This window comes from Protopterus annectens, chromosome 3.part0 (genome assembly GCF_019279795.1).
Source record: "Protopterus annectens isolate FY-2018-M chromosome 3.part0, PAN1.0, whole genome shotgun sequence".
Lineage (NCBI taxonomy): Eukaryota > Metazoa > Chordata > Ceratodontiformes > Protopteridae > Protopterus > Protopterus annectens.
In genome coordinates this window covers 1,574,550,941-1,574,565,081 of record NC_056731.1, presented here as the reverse complement: position 1 = coordinate 1,574,565,081, position 14,141 = coordinate 1,574,550,941, and positions in this window count along the sequence as shown.

The following is a 14,141-nucleotide window of genomic DNA, read 5'->3' as shown; positions in this document are numbered from 1 at the left end:
GCTCATTGTATTGTATGTCGAGGTGTAGACTTGTGTTTAAGGGAGTTTATATCAATTGTATTGCTTAATGGTTTAGTGCTACATTATTTGTAGTAAGGTAGTATGTATTTATTTTATGCTTTTTGATTACTTTTTATATTTTTTATAGGTTGATTAAATGGTTAGTCATAAAATTGGTTAAATGTGCCCTTTAGTTAATTCATTTAAACATTTACATATTTTATAATGTAGTTATTAAGAATAAAAATTTATTATAATAGTCTAATTTTAAGTAATGAGTGAGGTTGCTTATGGTTTTTGAGGGAGAATGTTACCTCATGATCAGTACAACTGTATAATTTTATTTTTTAGTTTATTTTTTAGTGTTTTTAATCTTAAATTAGTAGGTAATATTGATATAATGTTTAAAATCTGTTTTTATTGTTTAATAATGAATTATATTTAGTCTAGCATTATTAGCGATGCATGGCATATGGAATATTGTGCAATTATTGTTACTTAGCAAAAATACACATTTATGGTTAGTTGGGAACCTTTAAGTTAAGTAATTAATTAATAATTGAATTGAAATGTTTTTTCATTAGCATCACATGATGCTTTTTAGCTTTAAAAGTAAGGGCTGAACACTGTCATTGTGATGTTTGTCTGCTTTTTTCTGAGGAAGGAAACGCATAGCCGTTTCCGAAAACACAAATAAAGAAAGTGTGTTAAAAGGAAAGAATACTTGATCTTCGTAACTGCTTGTGGTTTAGGTTGGGCATAATCCAGTTACATCGCCTCGTTTCTTGTTTTTTAACGGTTTGTGAAGCTTTTATAATACAAAAGCTGTTAGACCAGTTTTATAAACTCCACCTCAGAAATAGGGGGTAAGCAGTTTCAGGACAGATGAGAAACATAAAACAATGCCAGAAAATATATAGAATTATTCAGTCAGGCAAACAATAATTCAGTCAGGCAAAATTAAGACAATGCAGAACTCTGAAAGGTTAAAATGCGAAGAAATATGTTTGAGAATCACACCAGCTAGAACACCAGGAGTTTCCAGCAGTGTATTCCTCATTCTTACCTTTTTAGCCTGTGTTATCTGATTTGGTAGTTGCTGTTCACATTTAATTAAATCTGCAAGTTTGTCATAACCATCTCTTTGCTTTCCCTAGTGATTTTCCTTGTATTCTCTGCAACTTACCTTTTGGCGAGTCCAAAAAATGTGATATTGGATGAGGAGGTCTGTCATCATCAACCAGTAGGACTGAAAACTAGGCTTTTGTTAGCTTGACATCTAAAGCTTTTTCTAGGCTACTAGACCTTCACATGTTTTTCTACAATTCTCTCCCAGTTCATCTCTTCTTCAGATCTTTCTTGCCTCTCAAGAAGCTCACACTGGTAATAAGTAACCCCATGCTACTGTGCTTTTCAATTTTATATTTATTAAAAAAGAACTTAAGAATGTAATACTTCTCTCTTAATATTTTGATTTGTACTAGTGTTCCTCTTCTTCCAGTCTTTGAAAGCACAATAACTTTTTGCCTTTTTGGTAGTTTATCTTTTCTCAGTCTTTTCCTTGGCCTTTGTTTTCACTTATTGCTGAAATTCATCACTTACAGTAATAACTTATTTTCTTGCGGTACATCTTGCCATTTTTTTCTGTTGGTATTGTTAAGTGTTAAAAGGCAGCTTACCCCTTTTAAGTGTTTATCTGCTGCACTACATTCTTCTCTTCAAGTCAAGGGCTGGAATTTGTATGTATCTTCCCCCTGGAAACAATACTAATACTCTTGAAAACTTACTTAATTTCCTCTCTACCCAACTACCCCAGGAAACCATTGTACTTGGTGACTTCAACATAGACTGGTTAACCTGTACTTCCCAGAACCCTACTAACCACATAAATCTCTATGGATTCTCTCAATTAATAACCACTCCGACTAGAATCCACAAACCTAACAGGAAAGAATCTACTCTTGACTGGATCCTTATTAATAACCACCCTAGCAATTATACTCCAGGAACCCTTCCCGATAATATTAGTGACCATATGCTTACTTACATTATTAGACAAAGATTTCATATCCCAACTACTCATAAACTCAAAACTTCCCGCTCAAAAAAATTCTTTAATCCTGATCGTTTCCTGAATGAATTGCAAGCATGTGACTGGTCACCACTGACCCATCTTGAACTTGATGAGGCTGTGACCTACTTCAACACTAACTTTCTTCAAATCCTAGACTATCACGCACCTTATCGCTCTACTAGGATAAGAACCAAATCTGCCCCATGGCTAACAAAACAAACTAAGCAAAAAATGATCCTTAGAAACAAAATATGGGCTAAATGGAGAGCTACCAAATGTCCATCTGATCACCTCCTCTTTAAACAGTTAAGAAATGCCACCAAGAAAGATACTCTTAGAGACAAAAAAGACTTCTATCTTCACCTCCAACAAACAAGTCAACAAACTCCACAAAAATTCTGGTCATGGATAAACAAACTTCTTCAACCAGGACATTCGACTACTCCTGCCCCATTAGGCTTCAACGACAATAATTCCAACCAGATCCCTGATGCCTTTAATAAATATTTTACAGAAGCCATTCAAACCCTAGCCAATTCTTTACCTCCATCTACTGCTTCCCCACCAAATACCTCCAAAACATCATCTCATACCTTTCATATACAACCCGTTCCTACATCTCTTATTCATAAGCTACTTAAGAAACTGAAACCTTGCACCCCATCTGCCGACCGACTCCCATCTGAATACCTACAAATTGCTGCAAAAGCTATAGACTACCCCATATCTATACTTATTAACAGGACTATCTCTGAAGGCAAAATCCCTACCATATGGAAAGTATCTCACATCATCCCTCTACATAAAGATGGATCTTCTATTGAGCTTTCTAACTTTCGCCCTATTGCCTTACTCTCTTCATTAGCTAAGATAATGGAAAACTGTATTTACAAACAACTACTCAGCCACCTACTACAAAATAACCTACTAGCCAACTGTCAACATGGCTTCAGACCATTCCACAGCACAACGACTGCCCTTCTGTCCTTCACTGACTCTATAAATAAAAATCGTAAAAATAACTCCTTTTCCTCTGCACTATTTATAGACCTGTCAAAAGCCTTTGATATGGTTAACCATAACTTACTTCTTGATAAACTAAATTACCATTCTCTTGATCCACTAGCATTACAATGGTTTAGGTGTTATCTTCAAAACAGGCAGCAAGCAGTACTTTGGGATAATAATCTGTCTTCATTACTCCCAATAAATATTGGAGTCCCGCAAGGCTCAATCTTAGGTCCCCTTCTTTTTTCCTTATTTATTAATGACCTACACTTGAACATACCTCAAGCCACCTGCATTCAATATGCAGATGACTCGACCTTAATCTGTACTGCTAAGAATGTAGCCTCCCTCCAGTCCCTCACCCAAACTGTTTTCCAAAATGTTGAAAAATGGTTTATGCAACATTGCCTCCTCCTTAAACCCCAAAAAACAAAACTACTACTCTTTACTCCAATTCATAAATCATCCACACCATTCTTCGCTATAACCTCTAACAATGCTACCAACATAACCCCAGATACTACCACCCACCTACTAGGTGTTACAATTGACAATCGTCTTAATTATGATGACCATATTAACGCCATCATAAATTCTGTTAACAAAAAACTTGGTACTCTCTATAGAATTAAACCCTTCCTTACCCCCTCAGCCAGGAAAACCATTGCCCAGACCCACCTCATCTCTACCCTTTTCTATGCCTCTGCTATATATACTAACCTATCAAAAAACAACATCACCAAACTTTCTACCTGTTACAATAGCATAGCTAGATTCATTACATGTACTCCCTTCAAAACTCACCACTGTCTTAACCTCAAACAACTAGGATGGCTAGAATTGCATAACCACATACTCTGTCAACAGTTACTTATCACTCAAAAGATCCTATACCACCCCAATGATACCCCTATCCTCACTAATCTGATTTCACCTTATAAAAATCTAGCTACACTACGTTCTGCTAATTAAATCTAACAACAAAGCTGGTGACTCACTGTTCTCAAACACTATAGGTAAAAACTGGAATCAGCTCCCTCCTGAACTATCTAACCTAGCTTCTACTTCTCTATTCAAAAAACATATTAAAGAACATCTTAAAACTCAGTGGCTTTGTCCTTGTGCTAACCCAGACTGAAATCTTTTCCCCTCCTACTCATACCCCTTTCCCCACTCCCCTAACTTAGGCCTCCAACCTAGGCCTCTAAATCTTGTTACTTTTTTTACATAGTAAGATGATAAATTATAAATACTTTACTCTGTTGTGCAATACCCACTTTGTGTTTAGTATACCTGTTTTGTTTTACTTAGTTTAACTTTTAGCATAATGTCTATCCTATAATTATATTACTATATTATTTCTTTTAACCAATGCTACCACTGTACTGTTTTCATACATGTCTTTGTTATATGTTGTTAACTTTGTTTACTGTTCATGCTGGAGCTTTTCTCCCCGGGCCTCTACTGAAAATGGACAAATATCCAGTTAGACTAGCCCGGTCAACAAATGTAAAATAAAAATAAAAATAAATAAAAAATAAAAATTGTTTATTCATCTTTATACTGTTTACAAGTTGTTCATTTCTGTGTTATCAGAATTTGTTGCGTTCTCTCTTTTACCTTGTATTCTGTCTGCTATTTTGGACATGAATGGCAGGGAGTTAAAAAGCATACACAATGTGGGTATAATATTCCCATCAGGATAGATACTTTATGTATGGGTTTCTGTTAGGAGGAGCATATCAGCCAAAAATGTGATATCTTTGAGTCTCTTAACATGCACTCCATAACAGAAAGAAAAAGTAAGTTGATTTTTGAAAAGTTTGAAAGAGAGTCTTTATGTGCCTCTGAAGAGGCTTAACCTGAGGTAGCACCTCAGAATCTCACATCTCTTTGAAGGATAGAGAGAAAGGCATGGACTGGAAGAAGGGAAGAAAAGAACATAGAAACACGGACCAGAGAGGATAAATAATTCAAAAAGTATTTCTCTGATGGATGTTTAAGAAAACCGACGAAGAGGATTACTCTGTGTATCCACCATTACGACACCTTCTAATGTTGACAAGCTAGCACTAATTATTGTTGAATATTCTTCCTAGGATATTTAGATAAGACAGTGTACCCTCCATATGCTATTCCAAATGATTCTGTACTCCTAGCTATCATGTTTGGGGTCTGCAAATCATTACAAAGCCAGTCAGTAAGAGCATCGACTATGAGAAGATTGCAATGCCTTTCTTGAAGATTCATTTGGACATTTCTTTCCTCTTCCTTCTTTGGGTCCAGACTGGATAGTGGCATTTAATTTCTGACTGTACATCTTCATTTTCCTCACCATCTCCATTTAAGTACTCATTCTGATAAGGCTGGTTACAAACCTTCAGATATTGGCATTGACACTGATAGATTTGTTGCTCTCCTTTGTAGTCCTAATTTTGGTGTTGATGTCTTCAAAGTCCATAATGCTGCTGAAGTCAATGGTTTTGACACCAGTGTTGTCAGCTTTAGGATCTTTTGTGGTCCCAGGAATTGAGATTAATCTTAGCTCTGGTTTTAATCTAAGCTGTGTTGGACTTCCAGCCCTTGACTTCAGTACATTTTAAGCTAGGCTTTGGCTAGTTCTCATTTGGCTCCATTAGTCAGGGTTGAGCTTGGTACTGGTCTTGGTTTCAGTAAACTTTCCCTTGGACAGTCGGCATTGGTAACTTCTGTCTTGTGTGTGGTTGCCTGTCATTTTTGTTATCAATTAAGCAGACAGTCCTACATTTTCTGCCCTTAGTCCTTGTGCTCATGACAACCATGGAGTTGACCAAGAGGTATTTTTTCTTTTTGCTCTTTGGCCGGTCATCTTTGCACTTTGTTTTTGATAACACCTCACAAGTCGCTGATATTAAATGCTTCTGTCATAAATTCTACTGCCATAATAAATTGACTGTAAGCATCACTACTTCATGACATAATACATCAAACAGCATTTCAAAAGCCACTCTTTCAGTATTTGTGTGTGTGTGTGTGTGTGTGTGTGTGTGTGTGTGTGTGTGTGTGTGTGTGTGTGTGTGTGTGTGTGTGTGTGTGTGTGTGTGTGTGTGTGTGTGTGTGAATACATGGGTCTACTTCAGTAGACCGAAAGTTCACTTACCTGACTTTCAGATAGCCGAGACAAAAAGGCCGACAACCGCAGAACACCGACTTCCCACTCCAGGTAAATAACCCCTTGGCCACCCTGTTGAACTCTGTCCCTTACACTCACGGTAGTGTGATCCTAGAGTTGGTATATTTAGTCAGGGGGAGGGTGTTGGTGGAAAAGCCCCCCCACATGGGTGGGGTTACTTTCCTTTGGTTTTACTATTTTTTCAAGATGGCCAAGCGGTTACTTACCTGGATGTCGGTATTCTGCAGTTGTCGGCCTTTTCATCTCAGCTATCTGAAAGTTGGGTAACTGAACTTTTGGTCTACTGAAGTAGATATATATATATATATATATATATATATATATATATATATATATATATACATACACATATATGGATTCCCCTTACAAGCTCGAAGTTTCAAAACTTTGACCTGCAAAGGATCGAGTTTTGAAACTTCAAACAGTTTGAATGGAGATCGCTGAACAACGTGGAATGGGATATTTACTGTTTTACTCAATGTAGGTTGATCTCAGAGTTGGTATAGTTATTTAGCAGGGGTGTGGGTGGTGCAAGGGGACTTGCCCCTAGCAAAAACATAAAAAAAAATGTTTGTTTTTATTATTTTTTATTACAATTTTGAAGTTTCAAAACTTCGATCTTATGGTCTTGACCATTTGCAGTTCAAAGTTATGAAACTTTGAGCTTGTGAAGTACAGCTATATATATATATATATATATATATATATATATATATATATATATGTATATATATATATATATATATATATATATATATATATATGTATATATATATATATATATATATATATATATATACATACATCGACACTTACACAAAATCTGTATTTAGAAATTAACTTTAGTGATAGTATACATATAATTTGGATGCATATTTATCTCTATGTATGTATGTATGTATGTGTGTGTGTATGTGTGTATATCTATATCTATATATCTATATCCATCTATCTATCCATATATATATATATATATATATATATATGCAAACACACACCCATACACATATGTACAGAGAGAGAGAGAGAGTGCTGTCAGTGAAAAACAAAACAATTGCAATCTTTTCTTGATGAAGGCATTATGAGAGATGTGCAAATTAACCATTAAGGACATATAAGTGTTACAGCTCAATGGTCTTGAATACACAGTGACCTCAAGCCAATAAAGTCAGACTCCATTAGATGTGGATATTACATGCATCACAATTTTTATGCTCAAAAAGGCAGAGTAAGTGGAGAATCTACTAATTCTGTGGAGCACTCAGCTTATGAAAAGCTTGATGTCCATTATATTAGGGGTAGATCCCAAATAAAGTTCAAACAAAAAAGCTGAAATGTACCACATAAATGCATATAGGATTAATCCATAAAGACCCCAGAAAAACAGAGTGAAGTATGGGGAAAAAAATTACAAGCCTCTTCCCTGATGCAGACAAATTACTCCTTATGAACATACAGGTGCTCCATTTCACTGCTGTTTAATTGAACCATGACCCTTTACTTATTCCTACAAGTATTTATTAATGCTCTCAGGGCTTATTAAACGCATGACATGTACATCTTCTTCCAGCGGGTGTTGGCATTGCAGTAAGCAGGACCGCCTTCCATCCCCCAGGATGGGTTAACTAACTTTGACTGTTTGCTGCTGCCCAGTCCCTCCAGTGTCTGAGCCCCTAATATTTTTTTTGTTACTTTGGCTGTTGATGCAATAAAAGTACTTAAATATTACATATGACTTTCCTTGCCTTAAACATGATGTATTCATTCAATTTATTTAGCAACTTTTAATAAACCCCTTTATTTTGATTTATGCTAATTGTCTAAATAGTGATACTCATCAAGTTGGCCTGTTTCTGCCTTTTCTTTTTAATCTTTGCATTGAGTCTTTACTTCAGTATCTGACAGCTAAATCCCATGCTTACTTTTCTCATTTACATGTTTTTATTATTCCTTTTACTAATTTTGTAGATGATACTAATATTTATTCAATCAGAATACCATTATTACCAAATGCAAATGAATGTAAATACATAATATAGAGGATTATGAGTGAATTGCTGATGATAACTAGTTTAGTATATGTTTACAACATGGATACCAAGAAATTTACCTTGAGAGCAAAGCTCAAGAGGTGAATCTTGGTATCCATATGAAAACACAATAATGGGTTATGATCAGAGTCCTGACTGCAATTCTTTATAGTGTATGGAGCTTTATCTGCTCCAAGTACTACTAGTTGCAAAAAAAAAAAAAAAAAACAAGTGTTTTACTGGCTTTCAAAGTGTAAAGCACTTAGCATTATTTTATGTTATAGAAAGTCAGGGAGACATTACCAGCTCAGACATCAGGCAGAAACAGCCCTGTTCTTAATTCTGTCACTGTCATTTGCTGGTCAATACTGTCAGGTTTAACTGCCTAGCATGATATATAATCTTAGCAGGTGAAGTAAGGGGTGCTTAACAATTGTTAGGAACAGTTCTTGCACTGTAGAAGTGTTTAAACGTCTTTTTTCAGGATGTTGGAGTGTAATCATTGCTTTCTATGTAATGGAACATTTGTATTCTCCCCACAAAGGCTCAAAATCTTTGTTGCAGTTAAAGCATCTTTTGTTTCCTCTACTTATAGGTTAAATTTAAAGAAATCAATTTTATTCCATCTTAGCAATAATTAAGTTTCTATAAACCATTTTAATGCTCAATGATTAAAAATCTCAGCTAGTTTAAAATATTTGGAAATTTATACTGATTATAACAACAATCTAATTAAATGTCAGGAATATTATTCCAGAAGGAAGACCATGACTCTCATTAATGTTCAAGATTTCAATAATTAAAATTAATACTTTCCCAGTACTTTCTTTTTTATTAGTTCTCATTGACAGTTCTTTCATAAAAGCATTTTATGTTTATTCATAAAGACTGAGCATTGTATGGTTCTCAAAATCACTTAGAATTTCTTTCCATGAACTAGGTGCTCCTAAATCAGCAAGAAGATTTAAAATGCCAAATTTGTTCTGGTAGTGCTTAATTTCCAGGGTTTCTAAGGTATTCCAACTACTGTACAAGCTTTCTGTTTCTATAAAATGGAGACAGCTTGGCATAAGTTATAGGCTCAATATATAAGAGAAAGTGTTTGCATATAAAAAATCATAATAATCTTCATATGTATACATTTTCTACAGACTTAGTTAAAATTTTTAATAGTTTAATGGCGAAATCAGATTTACTCACTATTTAGATATTTTATCAACCCCAATATTTTAATCGGTAGCCTTATGATAAGTTTTGTTTTCTTCCAACTCTTAGTGGCCAAAGCCCTTAACATTTGCTGACATCTTGCCAAGCAATATTTCAGTAGCTGTAGATTTGTGTAATCACCTTAATCTACCTAAAGGTTATACTTCAACAGTTAATATTATCTAAGTTAGTCAAAAGATGTATCTGAAATATATGACCTTTGACCACTATAAAGACTGTCAATACCTAATGCTAAGACATGACCTATTAGCATGTAAGCCCATTGTTTCAATATACAGGTTACTATTGAAAAGGATGGTCAACATGCTTCCTGCTTTTCCTTTTGGAGTAAGATGTATCATGATTATAACCAAGATGAAATATAGAAAAAAAACTGTGGTTGTCATCACAATCCTGTATCCCCTTTAAAGAAAAATGTACTGTATTCAAATTATTATTTAGTTCATTGCCTGTTAAACCTTGCTATCTTTTGTGTACATCATATAGTATCAGTATAGAGGATCATCTCTATTTTAGGTATTGTCCACACATGCAAGACCTATGAGGATTCAGAAATACTGACAATTAAATCTCACAATCTGATAACATGGTTTGTCATAGCAACAAGTGATTTGAGGTTATTGGAACTCCAATAAGCTCTTTAATAATCATATGCTTTTAATTATGTTTCTTGCTTTAATCAGGTTCTAGATTTCTACTTAGTGGAAGTATCACCTAATAAGTTTTCCTCTAATATATTGAAATATTTAAAATCTTAACTTCTAGTTAATTTTAGAATACATTTTGTTGACTAAAAGACATCCTGGAAGTTTTTCTGAATATTAAATGTTTTAATTTCTTTATATATTATTATTTCTATATGTTATGCTGTTGAGATGATTTTGTGTTTTGTTTTGTTCTAATTGCATTAAGGTCATTTGTTTGTGTAGATTTTTTTTTTTTTTTTGCTTTTTTGATCCTCAGGTGCAAATGCTAGTATGTATTTATTTATCTTGTTTAATCAACTTTAGTATTTTGTAAATAGTTTACTATTCTACCATTCAAACTATGCACTTTTTTAGTTTTCTGTTTAAAAATGCTACTCTCAAAAAAACTTTTGTACTAAAATAATCATTTATATCAGTTGCTAAATCATAATAGCATATAAATAGATGTCCTTCTGGCTCATTAACATTCTCAAAGAGAAATGGTGACCACTGTGGCTTTCTTTACAAATGAATGCAGATATTAACAATTTCCATATAGCATGGCAGAATCATAGGCATAAATTCAAACTGTATTGAAGAATGCAATGTGTTGGACTGGTTATTTGGCAAAGCTGACAGCTTTTGAGCATTTGTAATGTTTGACCATATCCTGGAAGTTTTGCTGCTTCTTTTTTAGCTTTTATAGCTTTCTCATCTCCTCCATACTGGGGCTTCTTAGTTCCTTAGCATACTCTGTGTATGTGAGATCCACCAGTCAACAAATGCAACTAGCTGAATGTAATATCCAGGATTCTAATTCTACAAATATACAAGTCTTGGAATGCTTTTCTATTAATTTCCTGCACTGTGAAGTGTTTTTTCAGCTTACAACATGTCTCATTTTTATCTCACAGTCATGTGACAGTTGAGTCAGTAAAGGAGTAGCCGCTACCAAAACACTTTATTCTCGATGTCATCCGTGGTTGAAGTGTCATGTTCTTCAGTGAATTTCATTCATCTAGAGCGCTATAAGTAGGTTAACTTCTTACAGTAGTCCCTCTGCCTGCTATGCCTCTTCCACTTCAAAATTAGCTGTAAATACCACACATTGCAAAGAAAAACAAACCAGTTACTGCATTTCTAGAACAAGTTTGTGATTGTCCTCTTATACATTTATTTCTGTATCATGAAAACCATATTAATTACTCTCATCACACATGCAACAAATCTACTATTGTTGCTTGCATTTTATCAATAAATCACTAGTTCATTGTTGGAAGTGGATAATGCATAAAGTATCAACTATGTGAAAAATCAAGGAATTTTTTTTTGCATTTCTTCTTCTTCTTCATTCTGACACTGCTAGCAGTTTTATTTCTTGTGCAAAGGGTACAACCTTGATACAATCATATTTAAAGTCATAATATTGTACAACCTATGATGCAGATAAATATATCTGTCTAGGTGATACAAATTCATTTCTTTCTAGTCTCACTTTTATCTGTTACCATAAACTTTTCTGAATATAATAGAAAATATTCATGCACATTGGTGTTGCTGAAGTAAATTATCTTCACAGCATTATTTTGGTAGAACTGAAGTACATTTATGTGGATTTATCAAGACTTAACTAGAAAAGAATCACTTACTCAGCAAAACATTTCATTTAATCAAATTGCTTTAACCCAAGCACCTATAAATATCAGTCAAAAGCATCTTAACAATAAATAAATGACCAAACTATATCATTCAGGGATGAAGCCACAAGTATGATCAGGACAACCCAGGCTTGACTAACCGGATGGGTGTAGACTCATATGAGGGGAAGGCATAGAATGCTATTCCAGTGATGCGGGTGCTCAAATCTGTCAATAGGGTGTGAGATAAGTGATAGTATATATCCTGCTGAATGGAAGAAGTTTTGCAACCTTCCTAAAAGCACATTTTGAATCTCCAAAGTATAGCAAACAATTGCATAGTTGATATGATTAATAAGAGATTTTTATTGTTAATATTTTATATGATCCAATAGCAATATCAAATCTGAATATTTTGGGAAAGACTGCTCTGCCTAAGCTGACTGGAAAAATGATAATATTCAGGCATATGGAATTCTTCAAATCCTATTTTTAAAGCCACAATCTCAGCTTTTGCAAGGGATCTAATGAATGACAACTCTGAGCACCCAATAGAAAATTATCTCTAACACTGATTAATACAAAGAATCTTGAGAATAAGTTGAAGGTGTTAAGCATTACAATTCTAAAAAGAATATAAACCTGGCCATAAACATAGAGTCACGGACTTGGTTCTCACCTAAATATATTTTTGTTTTAAGTGGATTAATGACCCAGTATTTACAGAATCTGGTAGAAAATATCAATATTTCCACCATTCTAATCATCCTGTGCTCTGTTTATGAATCATATATATATATATTTCATTCATACAGTTGCATAGAAACATAATGCTTTAATTAATCTGTCTATGTAGTTTACCCACTTTTCAAAAAACAATCATTTACTCAATGTATACAGGCCACCTAGTCAAATCATTCTTGAAAATGATAGTTTTCTGCTGGAAGAAACCCTACCAGTTTCTTAAGCCATTGTAGTTGGTGACTTTATCCCAAAAAAAAAAAAAACATTTGGGCAACCTGGCCAATCTGTTACCATGTTAAACTTTTCCTGGTGTAATTCTTAACAAATTTATTTATTAATTATAGCAAAAGTCTTTGTTTATTCCCAAATGGGCATAACCCGTTTTCATTTGAGATTTAGGGAAAAAAGTTCCAGCATGCAACAGAAACATACAGGTGTATCTCAGTCAGTATGAAAATAACTCTTCAGCACACAAAAATACAAAAATACACTTTAAACAAAATTAACACACATTTCAAAATACATTATATGTAGTGACTTATAAAGAACTAAACACCACTGTTTACTATGTACAAACAGTGACTGAGTGTTATAAATAAATAAATACTACAGATTCAGAAAAAATACAAGAGAAATCCCCATGAAGTAGATAACAGGACTGACAAAAACAAACGAGAAGGGAGGAGAGTGAAAGGAGACAATATTTGAAGGTGGGAAATATGGAAAGAGTGAAAGATAAAAGAACAATGCAACGGAATTGTTGTGCATCCCTATGTTATGTAATACTACAGAAGTTTTCTATTTCAAAGCAAAATGACATTTAACGGCTGAAAACTGTTCTACATTACAACTTGTCTTAAATGTAGGAGGAACTTGTTCCATAGATTTGCAACAGCCACAAAAAATACAGATTCAGCCCATTTCTGATAGCTGGTACATTGAAAAGGTCAAAATATGCTGATATCAAAGACTGGAAGAGACTATTCTAGTTTTAGAATTTAGCTTTGTGTTTGGCAGTTTGCAAAGGAGGGAAGGGCTGGGGTCTGAGCCATGTCATGCTAATATAATCCTGGAATTCTAGCCAATGAAGTAAGTAACATAGAACACAATGGCAGATTTGGGGGAGGTGACAAGCAGCAAATCAGATGATTTTATTGAAGGCCTGCTCAGTTTGTGAGCAGCAGCTTCTTGCCAATTTTTGAAAATGTTGGATGATGAAAGAGTGTAACTGACAAAAGTATCGAGGTTGTGGCTAACTGTGCACTTCATATTAAGAAAGACTTGATAACGAATTTCTTAATCTTTGGTGAATGTTAGAGACAGCAGACTTTATAGGAAGATCAGACATTATTTTATTAACTGTGATGTGGTCTGAGACTGTGATTCCTCTCAGCGGATGATGTCTTTGAAACTCACATTAGTAACAGGAAAATATCTGGCAGAACAAAGAAATGCAAAAAAAAAAAAAAAGAATATGATTGGTCTTGCATATCATCAAATCTGTTCTGTAGAGAATTTCAACCATCTAAATATTTTACAGCAAATCAGGTTAAGGTTGTCATT